The sequence below is a fragment of the Odontomachus brunneus genome, unplaced genomic scaffold (assembly GCF_010583005.1).
Source record: "Odontomachus brunneus isolate Ranch 3 - 2012 unplaced genomic scaffold, Obru_v1 Obru_scaffold_013, whole genome shotgun sequence".
Taxonomy (NCBI): Eukaryota; Metazoa; Arthropoda; class Insecta; order Hymenoptera; family Formicidae; genus Odontomachus; species Odontomachus brunneus.
Window position 1 is genome coordinate 1,597,364 of NW_022639463.1, and position 15,670 is coordinate 1,613,033.

The 15,670-nt window shown below is 39.3% G+C and overlaps 1 long non-coding RNA gene across 2 annotated transcripts in view; it reads right to left on the minus strand.

The window, feature by feature from the left end:
- LOC116840976 overlaps positions 1 to 12,871 on the minus strand; it is an 81,233-nt gene extending 68,362 nt beyond the window's left edge. The window contains exons 1-4 of one of the 2 annotated variants that reach the window (XR_004377471.1): positions 11,912 to 12,871; positions 11,681 to 11,839; positions 10,085 to 11,245; positions 9,652 to 9,734 (exon numbers count right to left, since the gene is read on the minus strand). This is a non-coding gene — a long non-coding RNA (uncharacterized LOC116840976). Of the gene's footprint in view, positions 1 to 5,548; positions 9,735 to 10,084; positions 11,246 to 11,680; positions 11,840 to 11,911 lie in introns of those variants that run through there. The other variant, XR_004377470.1, reaches the window with a different exon arrangement.
- Positions 12,872 to 15,670: the final 2,799 nt, after the last annotated feature.

Consider the following 15,670-nt stretch of genomic DNA (forward strand, 5'->3'; position numbering starts at 1 on the left):
TCGGGACCAAACGTAATTTCGCATTCAATTATGATACATGCCCATAGTTGCAGCAAAGAAAGTCCCTTCCTGAGAATATAACATGTATCGATACAGGACGACGGAACAGGTTTGTAGATCGTGGGGTGATGCCCGGGAATATCTAATAAGAACCTAGGCACATCCATCCTACCGCGGGGCACTCCAGGGGCTGTCACCGTGAGCGTCAGCGTACCGTGGAGAAGGAGTGATTTACATAGTAATAATATCGAGATTCTGGGCTATGCTACGGCCTCAAAACCACAAGTTCAAAACGAGCAACCTGAAAGTCGCATTTTATTACATAGAATAAATAACATATTTCAGGTGACATCTTTCCTCTAAATAACTGTACCTCGGAACACGAAAATTTCACAGAAAGAAGCTTACGCGAAATAAATATGGATATTTGAGTGATATTATTAAGTATGAACATTTTTTTGTATTTCTTTTTTTAAACGGTACATTAGAATTCGAAGTTGTTTCCAATAATCTTTCGTCGGGACGAGTTGTCTGATACGGTAACATCACTCGAAGAATATGAGCCATCAACGAGAATAACATTATCGATTTCTTGCCTCCCTCCCTACATAGCGATTGTTGAAAGAAGGAATTTCTCTCGTCCCTTCATGAAAGAATCGGCCCTCCAACAGTATTTCTTCCGGACGTTCTGCCGACGGCGTTGCGCTTCTTTCATCCTGCAGGAATTTAAGAATTATCGCCGATGTCAGGAATTCCGGGAATCCCCGGCCGAACGAACGGCACGGGAGGAAGTGACGAGAGGCGTAGATGAGAATTGGCCGATTAGAATATCAAGAGGTTAGAGTACAGCATCTGGCATCACGATATCACGCTGAAGTAATAAGTAGGCGGGATAAACAATAAAGAGGGTGACGGAACACGAGGGTGGTGTTCAGTGTGTACGGACAAAAGGGGTTCAGGGTCGGGATCCAGACGGGGACTTTAACGTCTTTCTTTGCGCTCAGGCAGCACAATGTTAATTAACGAGAGAATAATGGCCTGATTACGCTCGCGCGATTCTCAATCAACAGCGGTATTCACGTGGCTTATCCACCTATCTGTCTGCACAACAAAAGGACACGGTTGCGTTATGTGATGAAAATGTGGGTTCCCGATCGACGCGAAATTTTCGCTCGGGAATCGCTCCTCTGTAATTTAACAAACGTCTTGCTCTAAACAAAGTCAAGTGGTATAATTCAAACGGTATGCCGCGTCGAGCCGACCGTCGCTGAGATAAATCATCGGCTGACATCAGCGACAGAGCCGAATTCGGATACACTAATATCCTGCACCTTCTTTATCCGATCTTTTTGTGGGCAGATATTTTTTGCATAACTCTACCATACGACTATTCCCCTCTCGTCGCCGCCATCAGCACCTCCCTCTCCGGGCTTTCTCTGTTCCCCCGCTCCTCGTCGAACCAGGCTAGATCCCCACTCGTCCCGACCACACGTCCCTTTTCCCTCCACTCTGACCAACTTCCTCGACCTCTCCTACCGACACCTCATCTCTCGGCTCTCTCCCTTCTCTCTACCCCACCCCTCACGGCCGCGCGCGCGGTTCCAAACGCTGTACACGAGGCTGCGGCTAAGAGCAGAGCGACGTCGGCGACGCCACGCACCCCGACGTCGCCCTGACGCGCTCTACTGACGCTGCGGAGCGGAGATTAATGGCTTCGGACTCTGAAATCCTGGAAAATAAATAGCGGGGCCCCGGTGGCGAGAGCGAGAGTCCTACGGAGCAAGATGCGATCCCTCCTTCTCCGCTGGCTTCGCTTGCCTTCCCGTTTGCCATATGAGGGAGCGAGGAAGAAAAGATCGCAGCTTCCCGAGGGACCTACCACTAACACTACCCGTGCTGTCCGTTCCTTTGTAAGACAGCGTCGGACTGTCGATGAGACGAGAACGGAACAATGTGTGTTGCTGTTTCTAGTGCGATACGCTCATCAACGAGTTCTTTCATTTAGCTCGTGGAATATGACAAAACAAAATGCCAATCCGTATTACTTATTGTTTGAGAATGTCAAAACTGATAGAGAATACGACAAAGGAAAACTGATTTAATGAATAATTCATCCTTATCGCTTACTTTTTAAGCACCATGAATATCGAAACTCATAGGATATGACAAAAGGCAGCTGATCAGCAATTTATCCTTTGTTGCTTATCGTTTAGCGTCATGAGACCTGGCTATTTATTAATATTTATCAGACACGTCAATGTAGTCGATAATGTAATCAATGCAGGTTACAAACTATATCGGAGCGAATTGCATTAAGTACTAAATAACCGGAAGACGAGACAATGACCTAATTGTTGTGTCATTTGCATTTGCGTGCGGTCAATAAGTCTTCTGCCTGTACTCTTGCTCTCCGCTGCTCTTATACCTCTCTTTATTACGTTCTTTTCGCGTCTCTCCCTTACGTCCAGGTTGCTCCCTATCCCCATTCGTAACACCAACCGAAAGATTAATTGCTAATTCTTGCTACTGCAACCAGTTGCTACTAAACACGTATAGAGGCTATACAAAGGTCAAGGAACCAGCCTGCGTACGTGCATTGAGCAAGGAGAACACGTGTATTAATGAGATTTCTCTCGCAAATTTGCCCGATGATTAAAAGCGTAATAGGGAGAGACTTGTAAGGAATGATCTTGTTCGAGCTGTTGAGTCCGCTTGAGGAATACGTATCAAGAATGAAGTGTCTCTTCTCTTATTGATGATGGAATCAGACGCGCTTCTGTGTCTCCTTTTTAACCATTCCGATATGAGTATCGCGCAAAATTGAATAGAAGATTATTAATGATATATGAATCTTTTCGTCGTGGATTATGAGGCGGATTGATGCAACAAACTTATAAAATACATGTCTGATACAGCTGCTGGTAGCGTATGAAACTTATTATTAAATAATTTTCATATTTCTCTCGAGATGATGAAATAACGATGGTACGGAGCGTAAAAACAGAGACTTCAAGGATTCATGGAAAAATATAACAGGTGTAAATCATGATGCGCACGCAAAAGTGCACGATTCGAGCCGTTAATGCTCGCGCTTTTTAAGCGTAATTAAATGATCTAGCGTCTAGTGTGTCATTTTCTAAGGTCTTTATATCCGTGAGCGCGTTTTACTTTGCGATTACATCACTGCTTTTTGCAGCGAACCTGCCAACCGATTTGTTTTTCCAAGCGTTAATCCGTAGTAGAACCTCAATTAGAGATCCTGGACCGTTCATTAACTTCGCAAAAACCAGTTCAATGCGAGACACGATGCGTAAAGTACGCGTAACTAATATCAATCTAATAAGCTCAAAAACTGCTTAGATGTTTCCTGGCATAAAGATCATGATTACTAAATTGCGAAGTACTCTAATAACTGGGTTATTAATCACAACGTATAATTATTGCCATTACATCTCGACGCTATTACGCATCGCGCGTACAAAGGCGACGTATCTTTTTTTTTTTTTCCAAGCAGAACACTGCTTGGATGTACAATTGACGTTGACTTGACGGGGCTGGGGATATTTCTCAATAGTGTAGTGTCGATTTGATCTCTCCTCCTCCTTGAAATTGGTAAACACAGAAAATCATAGTTCCGCGCCAAAACGGAGTTACTCGACCGCATTCTTTCGAGACGATTTTAACTCTTAGTGTAACGAAGAGAGAAGTAGAGGCGAGGCGATTTGATTCGTCCGGAGTAGAATAGATCGGTATGGTGTCTCTACAGATACGAAGGTGGGAGGTAGAAGGTAGATCGTAGCGTGGCAGGGCCGTACTAAGGCAATATCCATAGGAATACTGCGTCAGAGCGAGAGACGTAGAGACGTGCAATCAATCATAAGGGACCCTGCTGCCACGCTCGTGGCCCTCATATCAGCCGTAATACACAGTAAACATTTTTAACTTTGCCACGTTATTAATATTAGTTGCACGCCCGTCCCCGTATGTCTTCCAACTTTTCTCTCGTACTCTGTATTACGTTTTTTTTCTTTTTTTCGCCGCATATTATATGTGCCATGAGGAATTTGCGCAACGTCAAACACGGTGTGACGTGATATTAAGTGCTATATTAAGACCCCGGCAAGGATTGCTTAGGTTCACAGCTTCCGTGCGTGCGGCATAAAACGCGGTTGTAACATTAAAATACCAGATGCGGCGTAAAGTACGAAGCAGTGTTCAAAATTATACCACCGTTATGACCGCGAGTATACATATGGACTGTAAGCCGTAAAACATTTTTAACTTCGCTAGGTTATTAGCGGTGGTCACCTTTCGCGCTGCGCTCGTTCCCTTTTCTCGTTGAATTAAAAAAAAAAAACAAACAAACAAAAAATTGGATATAAATTATGAAATATTAAGTAACGCATTTGAAGAGCTTTCGGAAAAAATAGAACGTGTGTCGCGCGGCATTATTTTATTACGGTATTATTAAATATTAAAAATCACCGCGTCGTTATCGCGCGCGCTACTCGTATTTGCGGCGGAGGTCTGTAAACATTTTGAGGTTTATGTTATTATTAATATCAGTTGAATTATCGTTCCCGCATTTGCGCTACGTTTCGTCGCCAACAGACATTATACAAATAAATACCCTGTACGATATTAGAATTCATTTGCCGGATGGTCTTCTACCAAAAGCGGATATACTAGTTAGCTCGGTGCGGCACTTTGTCACTTCACGTTGACACGAACACCCTGGCATCCCATTCAGCCCTTACGAATCAAACCACGTTTCCTTCTCTGCATAGCACAAATGAAATTTATCATCGAGGAATGCGACTGGATGCGTTTGTTCGCGTAGTAGCTCCAATCTCCCTACCAGGCAAATGAGTATCGCGCATAAATTTGGTCTTGAACCGGTTTCTTATTGATCATACTACGGTTGCAACAATATCTTCTGCCAGCATGGTTTAATCGTTCACCCTTTTGACGTTGGTAGTAAAAGTCTCGAATTTTTTACAGAAAGGAAGCAATATCTTCAGTTTTCAACAAGAGAAGATGATATAAACAATAGATTTACAACGTCGCGAATAAAGGCTTTGCGTGTGCTTGTTATATTGATACTAAAATTACATTATTTTGGAGATAAAGCAATACTATCGGCTATTACTTTAAAACCATTAATAACTAGATTTTAACATTTAATAATGGTTAATTGTATAATAACATATTGATTTAGCGTCAAAATAATAACAATATATCATATTTTCAAGCTATTTTCAAGCACAAACACGGTACTCGGAGTTTAATTTCTACCGTCGGAGGAAACTCCTAAATAAACCGTCAAGTTTGCACGATTTATTAAATAATATACAAATTATGTTTGCAGTATATATTTACTATACAAAATACACGTATCAAGTGGTGATAAAATATTCAAAATTTTTAATTTTACTTTCATAAGTAGTTTTGTTATCTTTATTATTTTCATATATATTAAAGAGTTACTGAATTAGTTGCAAGTAATACTATGGCAGATTAATGTATATCATGGAAGAATAGGCATTTATTGATTTAAATTTCATTGTTCATTCCGTTCTTTCTCTCTCTTTGTCTCTTTCTCTTTTACTGAATATAGATCAATAGATGGAGAAGAAATACGAGGATATCGAGGCACGAATATTAAACGGATTAATCATGCGAAACTGAATGTGTCTGAACATCACAGAAGAAGATATTGTTCTTAAAGGAAGAAAATAATGGTCGTAAAATACAAGAATCATTTATGATTCTTCGTGAAAAACTTCTTTTATATCGTAGCAATATTTCCTCCTATTCCACTTCTTTTATTGGAATTTTCAAATTATACAATTTATTATCTGTGCGTTATTCGCTATTAATTTTAGCTTTTGTAATTATATTAGGTTGTACATATCTACAAAATAATACTATACATATAAAGTATCCTCGACATTAAATATAATTTAACCAACGTATTTATAACGCGCCTTTCTCTGAAAGGAATTTAAAATTAAATTGGTTAAGACGCAGAGATATTTAATGAGAGAGATATGTGTGCAGCGATAAAGAAACTTTTCATCGTATTACCTTAATAGTAATGAAATTAATATAATTAAAATAATACGTTAATTAGATCACGCGCTTTCTATAGAAATCGCCCCGCAAAAACTATCAAGCGTGCATAAATACGTATTTTAATAGTAAAGCAATGCGCACATCTCAATCAGAGATTTTATGTTGGTCTTATTAATATTTTGTTAATAATCAATAGGTTCTGTTATGCTGATATAAGCAATTTTTTACACAACATGAAAGAACAATAGGAGCCTAAATTTTTTGGTCCGGTCCCAAACAAGTGAACAAACAAAATATCAAATTAGGAAGGCAACGCGTCGTTTCCTGAGGAAATGGGATATTCTGAAGATGAACCTGACGCAACGAAATCATACCCGTAAAAATTTAAGCATACATGAAGAGCACAAGATAGCTTGTAAATCACCATCATCTGATTACGTAGCGTGCAAGGCACGCAACTACATGCCGCAATCACAAAAACAGATTTATGAAGTATTCATTAGAAGTTTATATAGCTTCCAGAGAATTACAGTTGTCGGGATACAAAATGTTTTTCCTTTAAGACGTAATTGATGGCTCATTCTATAGTTTATTACCGTTAATTCAATGATAATGATATAACGCAGATAATTAAGCTTACAAGGCGTCAGGCGTTACTGAAATAATTCGTTTCCTTTTTCGCTTTTTTACGGCTGGTATGGTGTAAAGGCATTCAAACAACGCACGACAATTAGGCCAAACCGCGGGAGGTCAGTGCGTAATTTATTAAATTATTTTGCGAGGATAAAAAGTTATTATTTACACGTCTTGATGTTGTTCTTAAAGATATTAAATGTTATTTTGTTATTAAATATCATTGGCCGGATTAAAAATTCGAACATTTAAACAAAAATGTATATACCTCCGAATATTATCTACCTTGGAGTTTCATGATTCAGCTGACGAGATGACTTCATTACGAAAGCACAAGGTTTACTCAACACAGAACGATTTATCATGTGTTTATGAAAATAGAGGGGGAGGGAGGTTTTCGAACTCATATTACACATCACATAAATAGTTCTACAGAAGGGTGGCAATATCCGTCATGTGGAATTGAGTTATGTTTTAGCAGTCGGCCGTGCCTCAAAACGGTTCGTGTAATCATTAAAGTATCATTAATCTTATGCTTTTCTTGTGCGTGCAACAACAAAGTTACTGCTACGACAGGTGCTACGCCTAAGTATAACGACACTATTGACTTAATTACGGGACAATGTAGTCTGATGATCCATTTAAAAGTAAACAAATCATCCGGCTTGTTGAAAGCGAAACGAATATGTACAGATTGATTCCTTTCGTTTGGCTATATTATCACTATCAAGTAATTATTGTGACTAACAAAACAAGTAACGAAAAACAATTTACAAAGAACTCCTGATTTTTGAATCACTTCATATACTTTCAGTTTTTGTTGGATTTTTACTGTATTTTTTGCGGAATATCAGAGTTATATATATATAAACATTGAAAGATTGCATTTTAATAAACACGGATTTGTAATTAGAAGAAAATTAGTCGCATGTAAATGACACTCAAAGTAAGAAGAGCGAATTTCGTAAAAAATTCGAACCAACATGAACATCAAACATTCTATAGGATATAATGCTCTTATAGAGATATATTTTGAGATGGTTATCGTATAACGGCGAAATGCAATCAAGACGAATGAATGTAACCGAAGACATCATCTTGGAGCTCAAAACAACTTCATATCATTTCGGTGGTGTAGTCAGTAACAAAAAGATAGCAACATTTTTTGTTCGATCAGCTTCAGAACATATTCCTGTGTCTAGTAAATGATTTATCTCTCGGAAATTATTAAATAACGAATTCTCTTATTGAATACGAATACGTGATGAAATTTGTGAAAAAAATGTTGCAATTTTTTTTGTCACCGGCTATAAATTATTGAAAAAGAATCAGCGAATTCAAAACACATTAAAAAACCACTTGATATATGGGATTATAGCGAAACAAATTGGTCAATTTAATTCGTGTAATTTTGTAACGTTGACCTGTAAAGACTTTCTACTTTCACGTAGGATCAGGTCTTTTGGACTCTGCGATATCGCAGATATATTTTTGCAGTACTAATAACTCATATAGTGTGTGTACTCACATGTATGGTTCTTTTCGAAAACTAGAATAACTTGCAATGTCTAAAAATTGTGCAATATTCGACGCACCTATGTAGCTTACTGACATCAGGCTTTTTTTTTTTCTTTACAGAGCGTAGTCCGCCAGTTCATCTCCTACACACGTCAGATTTCTGACTTTGCGTCACGTATTTTCAAATAAACGAAAATTTATGTCTCGTAATATAAATCCACGCAAGTTTCGAGGCAGCCTACGGCGGCATGAAACCGGCGAAACAAGGCAACAGCATGCACAATCCTCGCCACAATACAACTTTACTATTTAGTAAAACTAGCTTCCGACAAATAATAACAATAGGTACTCGAGTTTGTACGTTTGGGTTTGAAAAAGGAGAACGTAAATTAAGGAGAACAAAACTCGGTGTAACTTTGAAGTACCTGCATCATAAACGGTTACGAAACTACACGACATATTGCGATATAAAAAAAGGTAATAAGAATAAAGTTTACATTGGACACTTAATTTTTTTGCTTTCCAATTTGTGCGAAAATAAAATGTCATAAAGCGATTATTCGCGGATCACTGTTGTCGCCAATCGAACAGACTAAGTGAAAAAGTTACATTGTTATGATAACACTAATATTGCTGAATTGACAAGTTGCTAAATAGGATTAATTCTCTTAGATTATCAATTTATATATACGCAAAAAAAATTTCAGTTGGTACAACCAAATAGGAACCAACTGAAAATTAGGTGATCAGAAGCGATATCTCTGTTATGAAAACTATTTCTGTTGTCGCAGTCGAAAATATTCGTCTGAACATTCAACGATATTAGAACTCGGTTGAAACAACTGAGAACAACTGACTATATAGAAGCTTTATAAAGGAATTTTTCTGTTACTACAGCCGAGTTTTCGTCTGATCCCTGAGCGACCGAAAATTCGGTTGCACCAACAGAATTGTTTTTTCATGTAATGTGTAGCATGGAAGTTATGCACTCTCATGCAATGAATGATACTTGAAAATTCGTCGGTGACTTTGTTGGATGACTCTAAGAGTGTGATCTATTTCTACAACGTTCTACAAACTTCAAAGCGTTCCTTGATACACGTTATTAGTGACATCATTTTGCTACGAGAATGTTTCGAATTTCTTCGAGTACTTCATTAGCTCCGCTAATGATTACGTCCTAAGCCACGAGGCTTATAATGCAAAGGAATTCGTACCCTGTTCGTACGCGCGTAAAGATCACAGACAACAATAGAATATATTTTTATGATGAAAATGTCAAATTGATTGTAAAAACAAAATTAGTGAGAAAATCAGACTAATATGAGCAAAGTAAGAGAAACACATTTGCAAAAACTCGTTTTATTATATCGCTTATTCTCTTATTTCGCTGCAATTACTTGTTCCATGCATTAAATTACTCACCAATTCAGCAACGCCCGATTAGATGCCACGTCAACAGCAACTGGACAAGATGACAGCCCACTGCATCCGACGATGGAAGTATGCTGTAACAGCAAAAACTAATAATACTACTAATAAAGCTGATTTTAACAACATCAGCTTCTCTTTTGGCACCTATAATTTAACTTTCAATCTCTACAACTCCAAATGAATTGCCACTTGTGGCATAAAATTGACATTTTCGTTAAGGTACTTGAGTCTGTGATTCAAGAAACTGGTATGATGTTTCTGAGACTTCTCAGCAACGTATTGTAGTGATACGAACACTTCAATTAAGACAAGTGATATTCGAGTAGAGTTTCGTTACATCTCATTGTATGTTTCAATCAAACCATAACGCAAGCTTTACAATAATCCACTTTACAGCGCATATGTGAGTATAGTTGTTTCTTACCTATCATTCCGATCACTTTCATGATGAGCAATACAAACAGGAGGTATTCTTGCTGCCGACCGACGCGAACTAACATTACTACGAATTGTGTATTAACGTAGGGGGGACAATGTCGCCAGGAATATACGAACAAACAACCAAATCGAACTACCAGCTGAAATGAGAGCGAGACGGCGTTGCTCGTGGGAAAAAATCGATTCGACAACCGGTCAACTTCTCGATCCTTCCACAAAGGTGGCAGCACCTCGCCGCGATTTCTCTCGTCGGTGGCAACGTTGATGGCCGTATTTTTTTTTTCTCTGTTCACGTTGGTGGCAGATTAGGCTAATGCGATGGACCAGATGAGATATGGGCCAGCGAATGGGAGTACAGTACTCGCACGGCAGGGGCGTGACTGTACCCTGGAAACGGTCGTGCCCGGGGCCGCAGTCACGACGTGAACTAAGTGCTGGGTGGAGCCCCGTCTAGGCACTACCTACTCGATGGAACCATCATACTCTACCTCGGGTGTCACGAGGGTAGTCTAATGGTTGCCGGTCTCCTTGAAAAGGCGCCAGTTTTGAACAAGGTTTCGAGTGAACAAATATTCAGGAGAATCGATTGACGTTAAAATGTGCATGGCTGGATTTGAAGAAAGGTGTAGGTGCGTGATAATGTTTCATTAGTGCACGTATATGCTAAGAATATAAACATCAATCAGTCCTTCCTATTGTTTAATACATGAACATATTCAAGTAAAGTTAACAACACGTGAATACTTCATCAAGTGGTTCCCCTTTTTTGTTAGAAAGTATCAAAGTGAAATGTGAAATATTTTATAAACTGTTCACCGTGTTAATTAGTTATACTTTTGTGCACAAATTAGCGAGAATCTACGGATATAAACAAAATTTTATTAAAAAAAAATTTGTTTGCCCCCCCTTTAAATGTGGTTGATTTTTAACCCAAACAATGTCATTGGACCTGACGTCCTTGAACTAAAACAAGTTTTGCTTGACCTATTTTTTCCCATTACTATGAATAAAGGAGTTATTCAAGTAGCCCGTTTTGTCCGATCCTGTATCTATTCTAGCTTGTGATGTATCATTAACTTTCAGTTAATTTCTGTATATTGACCAACTTCATCGGATGATGTAAATCCATGATAATACGTAAATGGACCTGAAATCAGAAAAGAAACATTTTTTTGTTACAACTTCAACATTATAACTACTAGTTGGAAAAAAATTTAGAGATATGAATATGGATTAGAAGAGCTATGTAGCAGAACTGTGAATAATGAGTAACGCTACAGCATTATCAATGTAGTGTAAGGAAAAATATAAGTGAAAATTTTTCAATTTGCCCGGTGCTGTATCGGACAATAGTATTTTACGTCACTCTCCGGCTCCGTGAAAGTTTATTGAATCTGCGAGGTCGCGATATTTTTAACAGACAACAATGAAGCAAACGTAGCTGCGCCAATCTCACGTACGACGCATTCCAATGACCTCGAATGAAAAAGGGCAGCGGGAGCTTTGTAAAAAACGTCCATCCGTCGAACAAACACTTTTCAGTCTATTAGCCCTCGCGCCGCAGTTTTTCATGTTCGTTTACCCGTTCCAGCCCCTTGCTCATTCCCACGCCATTCGTCTGTCTACCGGTATTCGTCTAGGTGCATATCTTCCAACCACTTTTCAATTTCGTCCGGCGGGCATCTTCACTCCTTCCCCCCTCGCCAGCGGCCCACCTCTTCCTTGCCATCCGTGTTCAATTCTGGACGACATAAATCTGATAAGTTTTTATTATTTAGCATATTCGCGTAGTTAGAGAGCACAGCGTCGTCACCTAGAATCCCGTTGAGAGGCCGCGAACGGTCGCTTGGTAGGGGCAACACGGCCGGTAGAGACCGGTAGGGGACCGAAGCCGGGAGGGTAGCGCAGCGGCGAAATTCCTGTCGCGAGGCTACGTAGCACGGTTGCCGGTCCCGGGGGATGCCCCGCTGATGTCATCGGGACATCCGGCTAATTGCGAGGATGTTTTGTTAGTTTCTCGGAGTACGAGAGTCTCTCCCCTTACAAGGTTTTGCATTTAGCCTTTCTATATCAGTGACGTGTCCGGACTCAAACTTCCTGAAACATGCAGAAGTGTAGCCAGGCCCGAAATAAATTTGCATTAATACTTTGACAAATGTCAGGTGTACATCACTATAATAAATTATAAAATGTAACAATCCGAGTAAACTATGTATTTCTGTTTTTGAATCGTGTCATTTGCAAGTCCCGAGACGAGTCTTCACTGTCTTCGAATAAGTAAGTTTCTATTGATATAATAATAATGTTAATTAATTAATTAATTGTTAAGTTTCGATATTACGCAATAATTCGAGATATTTTTATACTTATTTGAGTATTCGAAGTTTTACGTATGTAATAATAAGTTTTATATCATATATGATGTTTTTACAAACATGTGCGTTGTTCAGTACACATAACTTAGCCAAAGTAAATAAACAGATTTCTAATGAATTACAAAGTTAGTTTCAAGCGTTGGATGAACGTATTAATCGTCGAATGCTAGAGATCAAATATTGCTTGTGATGCTTTAGACGTGAACATTGATTGCGAGAGAGACGCCGGCGTCGCTTGGCGGTTTGCAGAGCAGTAACGGTGTTCGGGGATAGTGAGCGTATCCCAGGGGAGGGAAGAAAGGAGAGGGGGTAGCGATATTATTGATTTATGTTCTGTTATACGTTATGTAGCCAACGGCCTTCTCCGCAGCAATACCAAATGATCCACCCAAAGTACAATATTGTTTACACCTGAGGATAAACCGTAATGAACTTTTTGTGAATTATTATAAAAAAATAATAAGTGTGCCAATTGAGATTCTTCAATATTATTCTGGAATCTTGATATAAAACAATCAGAAAATTCAGCAAGCAAAATAAAATTTTATTATATTTAAATTTTAATAGAAATCTCTTCAACATATATATTTATGACTAGGATTATATCCCAATAAAGCAAATAATAAAGTATCGTTAATTATATTATTGTTAAGCGTGTGAGTAAATAATCTAGTATGCAAATAAAAATGAATCATCTTCCTAAAAACTTGTTCGTTGAAATCTGTCTCGTCCAGCCACTCAAACTCAATACCTCTACAATGCGTGCGCTTGAACTTCCACAAATCCCGTAGTAATTGTGTATATTTGGAGCATCTCTATTGCACAAATCGAAGCCGATCATCGCTAACGGAAACAAATGCCACGGAAACAGTCGGGACAGGTGAGCGCTCATTGTATGCGGGCATTTCCAGGGAAGTAGGCGTTCATGGTATCAATTATCTTCGATACGATTTACATTATACGGAGCAGCGTGCACGAGGGTTGTTGCGAGTCGTCCGCGACGGAAATTGGGTGGGGATGACCAGGCGGGACGCAGTAGGGGGACAAAATCGTGGAAGGTGGCAAGGTGGAAGGTGGGAGGGGGTTGCGAGTGGGAAGCGCCGAAAATTGATGCATTTTCTATGCAAAATAGCAGAAGCACGGCGCTAGTAGTAGCCGAGCAACACGCAACCAGGAATCCTCTATGGCAACCACTTACCATTCCCTCCTCTCCTCCGTCAACCTTCTACCTACATCATCACCTCCGTCACCTACGTCCTGGACAGAATCGAGGACGGCATAGAAGCCGTTAACACTCTATTAACACTAACGACGCTCATACATAACAGCGATGCTGCGGGGATAGAATTTATGGTCTGTTAATGGGGGTTACTTTATGCGTTATGTAGTTGTAGTCGTCATGCCGACAGAGGTGGTGTGACGTAAATTTTACGAGGTCCTGCACGGATTGTCCGCGTGTAATAAGTTATTCGTGAGAGGGACTTATTATTAATGTGTTTACACTAGATATTCGTGAGGATTTGATAGGCGCCACTTTTCCCGTTAACTGCCTGAACCTAATCTATTCTCCCTAGTGGACCAAGTGAATTAAAATCCGACCATTAAACGGCCATAAGTGTAACGGGGCGTGCGATCAGCCCAAAGAGCTAGTGTGCGCAGCGCGCGAGTGTATGAAGACATAAATTTAAGCTAGTGAGACGCACGGATGGCACTCTCTTGACTAGAATACTGGGACTAGATACCGAGAGTGTAAACCGGGCCTCTCCGACTCAGCTGTGGAATGTGAACCGTAATTATCGCGGCTCGCGAGATGGCGCCAGCAGTTTTCTTGTGTAATATTTTTGGATTTGTTATGTGCATGTTAAGTTTTATCACTGAGTAGAAAATTATGTATGTATTGATCATCTTATTAATCATCTGCTGTATATATGTATATATATATATATATATATATATATATATATATTTGATTGCAGACTGTAAAGTTTTTACAGTCACCTGATGAATTAACGTTTTTTTGGCGATATATTGGAATCATGCGTTCAAAAAGAATAACGAATTAGTGAAGGTTAATGCAAACTTGATCTCTTTTTTCTACTTTTCTACTCTCTTTTTAAATTTGCAATACTTAACATAAACATTATATACATCATATACACTGAGAAAAATTTCTGGTAATAATTATCCAGCCTGTGTTATAATTACTACATTTAGTGAAATAGTATCAACTAAATATAAGAGGTGAATATTACTATATGAAAGTTAATGTTACTAACAATTTACTAATAATGTTACAATTATTACCAAACATTTGATAACATTTACTATATTGGTTACTATTTACCAAATGGTATGGTAAAACGCATTTGATAAGTATTACCAAACTTTTTTTTCAGTGTATGTTTGTTACATACATTTTGTACAACGCGGTGCTAAATTCAAAAAGTAACGAAAGAAGGAGAAAGATGAGAGAGAGAGAGAGAGAGAGAGAGGGAGAGAGAAAGAGAGAAAGAGAGAGAATAGGTGTATTTGTAATCTCTTGCGAAATAGAAGTAAACAAGAAAGTTAACGGGCTCACCGCTCGTCGAGTGCAGCGTAGTCGAGTGCCAAAGTTCATCGTGAGATCCTGCCCTCCTCACAGCTAAAGGAGACGCGGCAAGGCCGGTAAAGTGATAAAGCGGCCATAAATTCTAACCGCCATCCTCCCACCGGCCCTTCTATCTTGCCAGGTCTCTACTCCGCCGGTTCTTCGCTCTCCCATCCTTCTATCTCACTCTTTCTCTCCATTGGTCCTGCCTATGGATTCTTTCCTCGTCTCACGCATTTGCAACGCGGATGCACCTGCAACAACAGGGTTGGCAAAGGTCATCGTGTATTTCGTTGCTTTAAACTGCACATACACAATACTCTGTACTCACTCGATGATGAATTCTTCTGCCTGCTCGGTTCGCATGACCTGGATTTATTACCCAGTTTCGGAAATGCGATAACATTACGAGACTCCCGTTAGCGCGATACTCACCTTCCGTCGCATGTGCAGGCGCGATCGATGTTATCAACTTTGTTGATTTCATCATAGCCCGGCGAGTGGGTATATATCAATATGATCGATCAATCTGTATTCAGCGTCTCTATACGTAATCGCAGGGACATTAGAGTAATATTATAATGCAAATTAGTGTAAAAGAGTCACTTCG